Source organism: Scophthalmus maximus, chromosome 8 (assembly GCF_022379125.1).
Source record: "Scophthalmus maximus strain ysfricsl-2021 chromosome 8, ASM2237912v1, whole genome shotgun sequence".
Classification (NCBI taxonomy): domain Eukaryota; kingdom Metazoa; phylum Chordata; class Actinopteri; order Pleuronectiformes; family Scophthalmidae; genus Scophthalmus; species Scophthalmus maximus.
Window position 1 is genome coordinate 23,697,782 of NC_061522.1, and position 14,001 is coordinate 23,711,782.

Genomic DNA, 14,001 nt, shown 5'->3' on the forward strand with positions numbered 1-14,001 from the left:
CGGCCCGAGGCCGCCAGTTGCCCATCCCTGGTCCAGAGCAATGAAGAGCCTGGATCCTCTGTACTCTCAAGTAAGTTCCACCCATGCAGAACCATGTGACAAATACTGTATACCTGGACAAGAAAGGTGACAAAGACTGTCCACATGCAGTGTGTGTGTGTGTGTGTGTGTTTTAACAGACGAAAGCAGTGCATCATGGGAAGCCTTGTTTCGTCAGAATGACGAAGAGGAGGAGGAGGAGAAGCTGGAAGATGAGGAGGATGACAGAGATAAGGAGGAGAGGAAGAACGTTGAGAAGGAGCACAGCCCAGTGGTGAGGAGGGAGAGAAGAGGCGCTGCACCCCCCCCCCCCCTCCTGTCAGCCCCACCTCCTGATCTATTACCTCCTCAACTCTCACCACCTCCTCCTTTTCTTTCTGCTCCGCCATCTTCTTGTCTACATCAGTTACCTCCTCCCTCCTCCACTCCTCCACTCCTCCCTCCACGCTCTACCGAGGGCGGTGGAGATGCTCCTGTGATGTGCAGATTAACCAAACAAATGTTACTAGTTAGATAGGTGTTTTGTTGACACCAGAGATTGTATATATATGTATGATATATGAATGAACAAATCAAAAAAAATGTATTCATATCTCATGTGTTAGGTTTTGCATTTATTTTTTGCAGCCTTGAAGGGATTCTTTTCAAGTTCATATATATACATTTTTTTTAAGTTAATAAGAAAACCAGGCATAAGAAACATTTGTTTGGTCATATTTTTAACATTTAATCAGATGAAATTGCAAACATTTGTGAAGAAAAATGCAGTAGTTTTTGTGCTGAAGTACTACTTCCATTTATGTGGCCAGTTCTTAGGAATCAGGACAAACCCAACACTAATAGTTATGCTAATGTCCGTGGGAGAATTGCACTCTTATAAACAGCTACTAGAGATGATTTAAAAAAATATAAACAATACTATTTGGCGTATTTTGGTAAAAATGTGTTTTATTAAAGAAACATAAGTTAGAATTATGTCTGTGGTCGTGGAAGTTTACCCCTCACCCTTGACCCATTTTGGGCTTACGATCAGCTTTTAAAGCTCAAGTACGTGTTCCTCTTGGCTGCACTTTGGTGAGTATCTGTGAATACTCACAGATACTGCAGTTTTATCATGTTCCCGAATGCATCTGGATGGATGTAACTCAGGTGTTTCAACTTTGTTATGGGTCTAAAAGAAACACAAGCAGTCATGTACTCATACCGATACTCTCCAGCATGTCGTTCTCTGATCTGGCACCAAGGTCGTAGGTAGTGGAAACAAGGGGATGAAGTGTTTCTTCTCCTTGAAGCTTCATTGACAAACAAGACAGGAAACATTTGTTGTCTTACTGACCTTTCAACAGCAATTTTTTTTTTAAATGACAACATAATGCTGAAGTGCAAGGCCAAAAACCTAAATATGGAGAAAGGATGGTCCTGCACACTTAGGTCCAACACATCCAAAAATAAAGCCAAGCTTTAGGTCACTACGCAAAAGGGAATATTCCCTGTGTACAAACAATTCAAACAGACACCTCTGTGTTTTCATTCAAGTACACATGGGAAATGCAGTTCGTTACTTCAACTCGCAAATTCCATATTTAAATTCAGTATTAACCCTTGTATTATGTTCACTTTTTGGACCCTTTGGTACTGTTCGTGTAAAATTGACCAGGGACATTATTTGGGATTTAAAAGAAATAAAAAATACATACAAAATCCTTAAAGGCAGGTTAGGCAATTTTGAAAACACCCAAGAGGCAACCGTCAAAGTTGGCTCTGCTTCGCTTCAGGACCACCCCCTCACTTTTGCCCCAAAAAACACAGGGAGACTTCTTGATGGAACTTGAGGCATTCCGGCATTAATTATACCATGGTGAAGTAAGTTTTGAGTTGGATATTCGATGGATATTCACTCCGGTCCCAGCCGCGGCTTCTTATCCCAGTGTTGGCTGCAGGAGGACAGTTAGCTCACCTCCGAGAGCCTCGCGCTAAATCCTTGGTCAATAAATGACTGTTTGATTGACACAAATGCTGTGGTTTGTCATGCTGACTCAAAAATATTAATGAAGATTATGCACAAAGAAAAGAGAACTAAACTGATTCCATTTAGCATGTTTATGTGGATTGTTTGTTATTTATTTATTTAACATAAATATATTATTATACAAAATAATTGCAGTTATTTCAATACCTTCTTTGTCATGTGACCCAGTGACTCCAAACCATTATCAAATTGTATTAATATACTAGACTCCGTTTATAGCATTTTAGTGCTGCCTCTATTTTATATGAATATTAATATGGAAAAAATGTGGTTTTCTTTCAATAGCTTCCATGTCATGTGACCCTGTATTGCATACAGACTGCAACATCCACATCAACTGCTACTACAAGCCTCTCGCCACACACACACCGGCATTCTCACTACGTCTCTCCACACACTTTCCGAGCTGATATTGATCAATCAATCAAATCGACATTTGCTCAAAACTTCGGTGAAGAGAGCAGCGTTAGCTGTAGGTGCACACAAGCTAACGTGGCATTAGCTTTCTTACCTAGTGTCCCACAGCGAAGCTAACTTGGCGCTGGCTGAAACACACACAAGCTATGTAACAGTTACGTCGGTTACACACTTCAAGAAAATGAACCGCTTTCACCCAAAACAGAGCAGATGATTACCTTTCACCCTCTTCTCCTCCCGGAGTTGACGCCAGCGTTTAAGAGCCACACCGAGCGGAGTGCGCGCAAGCAGGAAGGAAGAAGGTTCAGCCAATCATTTTCTGCGGAGCCGAACTTTCAGATTGGACGTGGATTTTACAGTCCTGCCACGGCCACAGATGAGGGATTTTTTTCGTGTCAATGTCAGATCATTTAATTTATTCATCGCTATCGGTATGTTACGAGAGTTTCAAGTATTATGACAGAAAGTGCTTCTCATCAAAATCGCCTACCCTGCCTTTAAAGGGAGTTTTTTTCTCCTACAAAATCGCCAAGTGCTTGCTCATTGTAGGATTGGTTGAGTTTTCCATTTTGTAATATTGTAATATTGACCTCACTATCTTAAGTGCCTTGAGAGAATGTATGTTGTGATTTGGTGATACACAAATACAATTGAATTGAAGTGAATTAAGCAGTTGTTGATGAATGTGAACTTATTTTGTCGGAAAAAAAAATGTTTACCAAAATAAACTAACTTTTAATCCCATTGAGTTTTCACGCTGAACACATAGAAAAAAAATGTTTTAACAAAGTTTCATTTTGATTTAGTTGTCGTCCAGTGTGAGTATCTGAATTAAAAGAACTGGTCATTCTTGTACCGGTGTGCTTTAATCAGTACAACGATTTTATTGAGTAGATTCCTGATTGATCCTTTGCAGCTGAAAATAAAATATGAACTTCTATTGAGTAGCAGGTTTCAGTGAAATTTGTCTATAGCGGCGCTAAAGTAGTGCCAGAATATTTTTCTATAATGTATATAGAAAATATAATCTATAATTCTAAATATGTTTGTAGCACATTCATGTGGCCATGTTGTTTACATTTTGCCAACAAATCCAATAAGTCTCAAAGAAAGTAATTATTTTCACACAGTTAGGGTCATACCTTCGGAGGACAGTAAATCCGAGGGCAGCATATGGAACATCGATCAGATTCATTGAGATATCAGTGGTGTTTTTAGGTGAGCACAACTGTAAGGCAAGTCTTGGTCAGTTTCAATCAAAATTGTCACAGTGAAGATACCAAAATAATGAATTGCCAAAATATAACTGCTCATTCCATAGGTTTTTAAATAACATAAATTATGAAAAATCGAATTGTCCTCAAGCAAATTAAACTCCACAAATTTTTGCCAAATTCATTAAAAAACAAAGTGGAGATGGGGGTTTATTTGACATGTTTATTTATTATCATGTATCATCCGTTTTCTCAGAACCAAGAAATCTTTTTGATCAACATCAAATCAACAAAAAATATTTTTACAATTTACAATTATAAAAGAAGGAAGGGTCAGTGTTGTCCTACTATCTATCAATGTAGTTGGCACTAAGAAATGGTAAATGAGTTTCACAGTCTTTTGGATCAAAACAAGGATTTAAGCAATTGCCACAACTACAAAATCTAAAATATCCAACTCCAAATTTAGTCACAATTTGTTTCACATCAACATAGCCGACTGTTGACATTTGTTCTAATGCTTCTATACTTAGGGTGGGACAGTGACACCTTTTAATGTGTCTTTACAGTGAATGTAAAGCATAAAGCATCGGCTCATAGTGCAAATATCAATTTGAGCGATATGAACTTTATGCCTCTACTATATAATTGTAGAGAGGGTAGATTAAGTCTGCTGGACACAGCCTCTCCAGTGCCATCTGTTGTCATTTCAGGGATTATACTCTTTAATAATCCTCGTTTCAGGTCGTAAATTATTTCACCCTTTTTGCCATTTTCATAACAACAGCAGTGAAATTAAAATAATAAAATAAACAACATAAATAAATCTAAATTGTGAAAACAATTACAACTATTGACATTTTAACAGGACTACTTACAATTCAATAATTTAATGGGGCTTGACCGGCCGAGGAAAATGGAACAAAGAGCTGAAAATATATAAAATTTAAAAATATTATTTTTGTTCAATATTTTCCAAAACTCTCATTGTAACAACTGTCAAACATCGGGTATATTATACCATACAGTTTGGTATCTGTAGAAATAAAAAATAATGAGTAAATTAGGCTCGCAAATTAGAATCTGTTGCTTATTTTGATGTTAAATCCTATAGTACCTTGTAGAAAAAGATCTTCAAAGAGATTTTAAAATTATTTACGATAAATTATTTGCTTGTTAAACAAAATCAAAAAGTCCCCAAAAATGTTTGTTTTTACACACAACAATGTTTTTTTCCTGTTTCAAAAGATTAGTTTGACATCCAGGGAAATACAATCTTTTTCTTGCTGAGTCATCACTGTTATATCTGAATTAAATTAGATGAACTTGGCATAAAGAAATTTAGAGAAGCTAACCTGACACGAGCTCTAAAATATGCACTACATCACATGTGTAATTCAACCATGTCTTGGTGAACATAGTCAGCCATTGTGACTTGTATTGCATTGTCTTCACTGTGAGATTGCCAGGCAATCAGTGGGTGTCCAACTTAAACTTAAACAAATTCTTATTTTTATTAATTTGCTTTAGATGTGCGTCTTTCAATCTTTATGCTAAGCCAATCGCCTCCTGGCTCCACCTCCATAACTCATGCAAAGAAATGACAGTGATATTCATCTTATCTGACTCTGGGCAAGAAAGCAAGCATTTCTCAAAATGTTGAACTATTCCTTTAAGCATTTAAAAAAATACAATGAAAAGGCAAGATTCTCCAACAACAATAACAGGATTGCAACTTTCCACTTGTATTAGTTCTGTATATCGTCAAAGAAAAATCCAGAAAATAAATCATTTTTGCACTGGATAATTCTCATAAAAAATAATACCAGTCTCGGTGCATCTTCTATGTCCCCCTTTCAATGGATTTTATGTACATTTTTCACATGCTTTTTTAGGTGGCCTGACTGTGTGAAGTGCTTGGGGCAGTGAGGACAGGAATGTGGTTTCTCCCCTGTGTGGATATACCTGTGTCGTTTAAGGTTATTGAAATCTAAAAATCCTTTTCCGCAGTATGAGCACCAGTGTCTCTTCTCCCCGTTATGCCACCTCAGATGTACATTTAGTTCTACTCTTCTTGCGAATTTTTTTTCACAAAGGCTGCATTGGAATGGTTTCTCTCCCGTGTGGATCCGTATGTGGGCTTCCACATCTCGCTTTGTGTAGAATCCTTTGTTGCAGATCTGGCAGACAAAAGGTTTAATCCTGCTGTGTACCATCTGGAGGTGTTTGGTCAGGCCAAACCTATAGGTAAACCCCTTCCCACACTCCTTGCAGATGTAGATCCTACCATTGCGGTGCACCCGGCCATGGCGTTCAAGACCCTTGGCGTCTGGGAAGCTCTTGGCGCAGAGCGTGCACGAGAAAGGACGGCGTCCATTATGGAGACTGACATGGCTCTCAAGGGCAGCACTACTGCTGAGGATGCGACCGCACTCCCCACATTGATTCTTAAGCAGACACCTACCAATGACTGACAAGGGCTGTAATGGCGATACAATAGGTGGTCCTTTGAAAGGTATGGGGTTGAGAGGAACACTATGATGAAAAGTGGCTCTTGGGGATTTTGTGTCTTTCTTCACTGGTAACAGCGACAACGGATCCCCCACTGCTGACCGTGTAGGAGGAATCCACACAGCTTCGGTCGTATATTTTTTCCTGGCCTCACGGCTAGTCTGGTTCTCTGCTAATTGCCTATTTTTAGCCATTGTGCTGGCTTTTGCCAGGTTCTTTGCGTTCAAACCTCTTGAATTCTGATTCAGACAAGTAGCATCTTCAATTATTCTGGGTTTTTTAACAGGAGTGGATTCTGCTAGCTTTCTAGACCTGACATCATCTTTAGGCAATTTAGGCCAGTTAACACTTAGGGAACCAGTTTCATTCTGTGTTTTATCAATAGCACTACTACTTGTTCTCCCCCTAGGACTGAAAGAGCTGGATTCCCTTTTAAGCTGTCTAACGCTAGGGCCGTCTTGGGTCAAAATAGCACTCGTACAGTTGACAGAAATTGATTTACTTGGAGACCTTTCAAAGCTTTTATCATTTTCCCTTAATTTAGATTTCCCAGAACCAGCAACAGAGGATTCTTTTTTTTTAAGTCTAGCACCATCTCTAGTTGAACTAGATCTTTCCGGACTCACAATAGTGGATTTAGTCTCTTTAGAGCAAGGACCATCTCTAGTCAAAATAATCCTACTAGAGCCCACAGATGTGAGTTTTGTATTTTTATGGCTAGCAACACTTTTTGTCTTTTTAGAACTAGCACCATCTTTAGTTGAACTAGCACCATCTTTAGTTGAACTAGACCTTCTAGGACAAACAGAAACGCATCTAATAGTTTTAGAAACTACACTATCTCTGCCTAAATTAGACCTCTTAGAACTTTTAGGGGTGGCCTTTGACCTCCTAGTTGGTTCACAAACACTCATCTTGGATCGCAAAGCCTCTCTGCATAGTCCAGTTCTCCTAGGACTTTTGGGAATGGAGTCATTAGCAGTCTTGTTTAGAGACGTAACATCTTCAACAACGCCTGACTTTTTAGGGCTGATGGGAATAGTTTCACTGGCTGTGTTTTTAACATTGGGACCATCCACACATCCTGCACTAGTTTGCAGCTGAGTTTTGAGATGTCTTCGGAGTCGTGTCAGGAGGGAGTTTTTCTGTAACTTTTTCTTGCCATTTGTGCTGATTTCTGCACTAGAAGCTCCAAAGTCATTGGAGGAGGCCTACAAAAAAGGAGAGAAGAAAAATAAACTCAGCAATACTCTTTTTTTGCAGTAGAAATTAAGTCTAATATAAAAAATGCAATAACACAATACAATAATGTACATTGTGACCTCCAATGCAATTTTACTTAAACATCGATATGTAAGTTGTAAATATTCATATTTAACTTTCAACTTACATCCCTACCACAAAGATGAGTGAACAAAAGCGATATTTCACTATTGAACTGAAACGATTAAAAACTGTTTCGATAATATGTGAAATGTTGTGGTCATTTATCAAACAAAAAACAGTGTGGGGAAAAAAAACATGGTTGAACAGCTTCCTGCTTGTCAAACAGGACGATGTATTGTTTCCATTTGTTATATATCATTGCAAACTGAATACAGTTTTTGGACTTTTTGTCATCTTGTCCAGTAGGAACAAGACATGTGTCGACATTACCTTGGGCTGTTGCAAGTAGTTATTGGTAAATTTACACACAAGTAACTAAAAAGATAACAGTAAGATGAATCCAAATGTAAAAAAGTAATCATTAGTGGCAGCACTGTTCTTCATTATACCCAATTGAGGCAGACAGCATTTCTGGTAAATAGTGCAAACATTATTTCATCACATTGGCAATCACATTACTAAAAAACAGTGTTTTCTACATTACCTGTTGTGGGGCTTGGGCTACAGGTGACACTGCTAGCTGGGCCAGGAACTGGGTTTTACTCATTTGTAGATGAAGGTCAGATGTGTCCGTGGACAGGGCGGGGGTTAGCTGTATGGGGGCAACTGATCCTTTCTCTTCTGTTGGTTGGTCGTTCGACAGTGCACAATATTGCATTGTATTGCTGAATATTTCCTCCTCCAAATTTGAAGCAGGTTCACCAGCTGAGAGTTTGGTCATGCTGATGGTCTGGGATACAAAGTCTGAGTCTAAGATCTTGGGTGTAGATGGCTGCACATACCCACTGATGAAGGACTCTCCCAAAGTTGTGCATGTTTCAGAGGATAATATCTCTTGAACAGTATTTTTCTCTTCTGACATCTGAGAGGTACCAAACACAGAAACAGAAGTTTCTTTTAAACTGGGACATATGATAGTGGATACCGCTGGCCTCACTAATGACTGTGCTGGTTGGACCACAGATGATCCATCTTGTGTGGCACCTTTTTTCAAAATTGACTGACATTCAGGACATCCATTTGAAAGCAGTCTTGAGACCAACACTGATTCTTTGGTTGATACAGAAATTGGCAGCCTGGTTAATCTGACCACTGCAGAGAGTTTTTGTTCTGCTGGAGATACAGAGGTTGGTGCGGAAGTTGGGTGCAACCTTTTTAAACTAGAACACGTTTCTGGGGGTAGATTTGTTATTTCAGAAACAGAGGCAGTTTGTTTGGGAGATACAACATTGGAAGTTATATTATCCCTCACTTGAGAGGATATTGTAGCCACTTCAGCAGTCAGACTATCCACAGAAACTGCCATCTCTTGTGAAGAAGAAATCAACTGGGACGATGACACTGTAAGAGCAGCAGCTGGTTTTGTGGACTCGTCCTTTGTTGTGACAACGGTTTGTGTCCCTGATGCCACAGTTGAAACCCGTCTTGGAATTATAATTGTTATTTTCCTTGGTGGTAGACACACTGACTTCCGGCTTGTTGCGGTGGCAATTGAGTGTGAAGGGACAATTGGAAGGGATTTCTGCGAGGTAACATATGTTGTTTTCTGAGGGAAAGACGAAACGGAAGGTGTTCTAAGTGGTAAGCTTGCAGTTGTAGAAGCTGGAAATAAGAGATTATTCTGTGGCATAACAACTGTTGGCATACATTTAGGAAGCTGGGTTGGGGACAGTGTAGCATTATTATGAGGCAGTGGTGCTGGTCTTGGCACAACAATTATTTTATTTGGCATATCGTTATCATGTTTACTTGGTTTTACCAATGTTATCACAGGACGGGGAAAGGTTTTCTGTGACTGCACGCTTGTTTGAGTCGCAGCAGTTGATGATGGCTTTGGCAGTATACCAATATTGGACGGCGTGACCACAGGTCGTTTTGGAATGATGATGTTGGTTGGAGTGGAATCCGTAACCTGAGGTCTAGCAATAAGTTTCTGTACTGCCAATTGTGTTTTGGCCAGCTCCGTCATGGGCGGACTGCCAACAGCTTCAAAAGCTTCCGTAGAAAGTGTTCGTGACGCTGTCGGGACCTTGTCTGTAGTTTGTAAAGTACCCATGTGGGAAGCACACTGGATTTGGGGTGATGCTGCCATTCTTTTTAAAGATGATAGCATATTTTCTTCTGTTGACAGATTCATGGCTTCAACAAGTAGCATTGCATCCTGCAGAGTTACAGAGGAGGAACGTTCTCTGAACTGAACTAATTGTGCTTGTGGTAACTCTGCAGGTAGAGATTTTGCAGTTTCAGTTACAGATGAAACCACAGCAGATGGAGCTTCAATTTTTATGGAAAGTTGTTGACATCCGGATGTTTTTTTCTTTTCTGAGGAACATCCTCTAGTCAAAGAACCAACCTTACAATTCTCCACGTCTCCTAAATCAGACTCCACCAATCTCTCCCTGACTGATGGAAGAATAAAGGATGGAGTCTTTTTCAGTTTAAATGGGAATACTTGTTGTGATCCAGATGCAGGGGTGTTCACTTTATCAACAACGGAGGAGATCTCAACCTTCTCCACTCCGCCTGAAGAAAAATTTAACAAATCTTGTCCAGTTGTAGAATCCGTAGATGAAGACTTAAGTATTTCTTTCACTTGTTGTTGTAGATGTTTTAATTTCTTTGGCACCCGTCCTTGTCTTCGGCGGACTGGTAGGGATTTAGCTCCACCTTCTGCCGTGCCGTTTTTTTGGTCTTCACATGCTGCTTTTTTGTTTTGTGTTGTGGGCTTTGCTAACTGTTCCTCTGGACAGTACACATCTACATACTGTTGCACAACATCAGTTTGTTCAGTTATTGAAATGTCACCCTCTCTGGGACATTGTGGGTGGATCACTGATAGTTGCTCCTTTTGAAGTACAATAATTGATTGTTCCAGAGCAGTCACCAATGGTTGTTCTTCAGATGTTACAAGCTGTCCCTCTGTCTTTTCTTTGGTGTCATCTATTATTGTGATGACTTGTAGATGCTCTGGTTCAGATGATTTCTTCTGGGCTCTTTGTAAATCACTATTCATTTCCAGACAGGTGAGTTCCAAGGTGACGCTGGTCTCTTCATCTTTTTCAGACATCTCTCCAGTTGAAGATATGTGGTTGATTAGAAGCCCTTCGCTTTCAGTTCCACAAGCAGTGGCTTCAGTCAGTGTCTCACCTCTAATCGAGACATTTCCACAGACAACACTGGGTTTAACTTCCTCTTGCTGTAAGACAGAATCAACATAAGTTTCCTGTGGAGGGAAGAAAGAAATTTCAATGTCAAGATGACAAACTATAGAATACACGTGTAAGATACCAAGATACAAACTTGCCTTGTCTTTGACAAACATAAATGCCGTTTGGGAATTTATAACCCCATAGTTGTGCTCCTGCAAACTGTAATCTATCTCCTCATGTCTGTGTTGTTGATGTTGGTTTTGCAGTGATGAATATCCCAATGGTTGACACTGTTCCACCAGCTTGGTGCAAAAAGGAACAAGGTCTGTAAACACAATAATTAAAAACACAATTAATGATCTTTTAAACAAAGGTTGCAAATCTAAAAATATGGTTTTTAATACAAGCTGCATGTCATCTCAACATTTGTGTTCTCTTACTCCTAGTAAATATATCTGACAGTGAGTTGGAAGGTTTGTATATAACTTACATAGCATACATTTACATAACTGCATTATTTAAGTTATCGAGTATTCTACCAATTATTCCATCGATTAATCGAGTAATTGGATAAGAAATACTTTTGCTTTATTGAGGGGAGTGTTGATCTTTTATCCTGCCGGCCGTCCGGACCGTAGTCTGGGAGCAGGGAGATGGTTTCTCCAGGACCAACCCCTTATTTTCCCTCCAACACCGCGGTGAACCACGGAGACTTCTGTGTGGAACTGAAACGTTGCTCAATACACTCTCTTGCACCACACACGTACACACACCACACCGCACATACTCTACGCACTGCCTTATTCACAACAGGAGTTACGCCACAGTGGTTTCCTTTTCAGAATAAGCAACATTTCTATTGCTTATACGGACAATTGGACACTTTGTCGTTTTCTTCCGCGGCCTGTTTCACTGTTTACGCTCAGAGGCCCGTTGTGAGACGGTAATAATCATCCGTGACGATTAACGGCTGTAACTGTATATCGGATACGGCCGATAAGCGATATGCGCCTTCTTGACTGTTATAGGCAAATAAGATAACATTCCCCAATATTAATGGCCGATGTTTATCTGTTTGCATTAATTTTGTGCTGGCTACATGTTGTGTTGGTTATTCGCGAGGCAGACAGCTTCAGCCTTTGAGAAACTATCTCCCTGCTCCATGACTACGGTCCGGGAGACAAGCAGGATAGAAGATCAACACTCCTCTCAATAAAGCAAAGGTATTTCTTATCCGATTAAACGATGGAATAATCGGTAGAATACTCGATTATTAAAATAATTGATAGCTGCAGCCCTAGGCACCAGCCAAGGTAGCAAAAAAGTATTTTCATCAGAGTTGAGGGCAGCCAGTAGTGAGGCACAGCTCAGACAAGTCTTCACTGTTTACGATCTAAAACACGGCAGAGTAATCATAGGAGGAAAATGTGACGATGAGTAATGGGGTTTTATCGCTAACTGCAACATGCGGTCACTAGCCCCTGATTTGCTGGTAATCTGTCTCAGTGGGCGGCGCATTAAAAGGAGCTGACCAACTGCAATGCAAAGTACGCATAAAATAGAGCCAAACTGTAGCAGTTCATAACAATTCACAATAGGGCTGAAACGATTCCTCAAGTAAATTGAATAATTTGATTACTAAAAATCATGGAGGCAAATAATTCTGCCTCGGCGTGCGTGCAGCGAGAGAGCGACATGAGAGAGAGAAAAAAGGAGCAGAGACGCAAGAAGTCCGGTGTGTACGCTAGCAGCAGATGTGCAGTAAATGTTACAGCTGATGTCCAATAATTAATGCAGCGACGCCTCGGTTCCACTCAGAAGTCGCCATGTGTCTGTTCACTACGCTGTTGGAGGGAAAATAAGGGGTTGGTCCAGAGCAGACAGCTTAAGCCCTGGAGAAACTATCTCCCTGCTCCCCGACTACGGTCCGGATGTAAAAGTATTTCTTATCTGATTACTCGATTAATCAAAGGAATAATCAGTAGAATACTCGATTACTAAAATAATCGATAGCTGCAGCCCTTAATCACAATACTTAAAGTAATAAAAACCTTAAAGCTCCAGTGTGTAATTTTTTAACCTTTCTGGCGGCATCTGGTGGCGAAGTTGCAAACTGCAGCCAACTGAGCACCCTTCAGGGGACACTTTATGGTGGCGCACCGCTAAATCCATTTCCGAATTCCCGCAGCGCTGGAAATTCTACGCGAATGCATCGTATCTTGGGCCGTTTTTTCCGGCACATCACGACGGAGCAAACATGGGGACGTACACGGAGGTCGGGGTCCCCGAATTTTACTATATTTAACTCCTTCGAAGTTGACGGAAAAAACATTGGTTCTTTGTTGCAGGTGATTATACGTATATGAACTCACAGTTATGGACAATATATTCAATTTCTGTGACATTCCACGTTCTTCTAAATATTACACAATGCAGCTTTAAGCTTGAAATAAATAGGGATTTGACTAATATTGTGATATATATATCGATATCGATCAATACGAAAAAACCTCAATTGAAAGATCCAGCTTCTCTGAGACTTAACAAAAAAATATTTGTTTAGTGACTCATTTCATCAAGAATGTTATTGTCATCTCCATAAAGTCTTTCCTATTCCACATCAACCCTCAATGCATTTTCTTTTAGTGATCTTGATTAGAAATACGAATTGTCTATGGTCTAGAGCTGCATCCAATCGTAAGATCACAGCCAAACATCATCATTAGGATACACTGTCATCTTCCACCAGCACAGTATGGTTTCCCCTCCTCTTCCGGAGCCGCGCTTTAATATGGACAGAGCTCCCGGTGGATCATTGGAGCTGTACATTCTATATGACACGTTGTAGTCTAAAAACCACCTCGTGACACTAGCAGACAGTTATATTGATTCAAATGAGTTGTGTGTTCGTACAATTCTTTCGGGCAGGCATCGCGACTCACCACATTGCACGGCGGTGTCCCGTCTCTCGGAGCAACCGCGCAGCCGCTCCGTTTCCCCGCCGCCCACTGTCGATTGGCTCTTCTCGCTCTCGTACTGGCTGCATCTCGTTTTGAGGTCCTCGTTCTCCTTCCTCATCGTGGACATCTCTGCCTTCAGCTCGTCGACCATGTTTTCGAAAAGTTTGGTGGTCTCCGCGATGGCGCCCTTGAGCATGCTCTCCATGACGGAGGCGTACTTGGTCTGAAAGTCGCCCGTCGACATTGTGGCCGTGCTCGACCCTGTCGTCCGAGCTCTCGCGGCGAGTCTCCGCTTA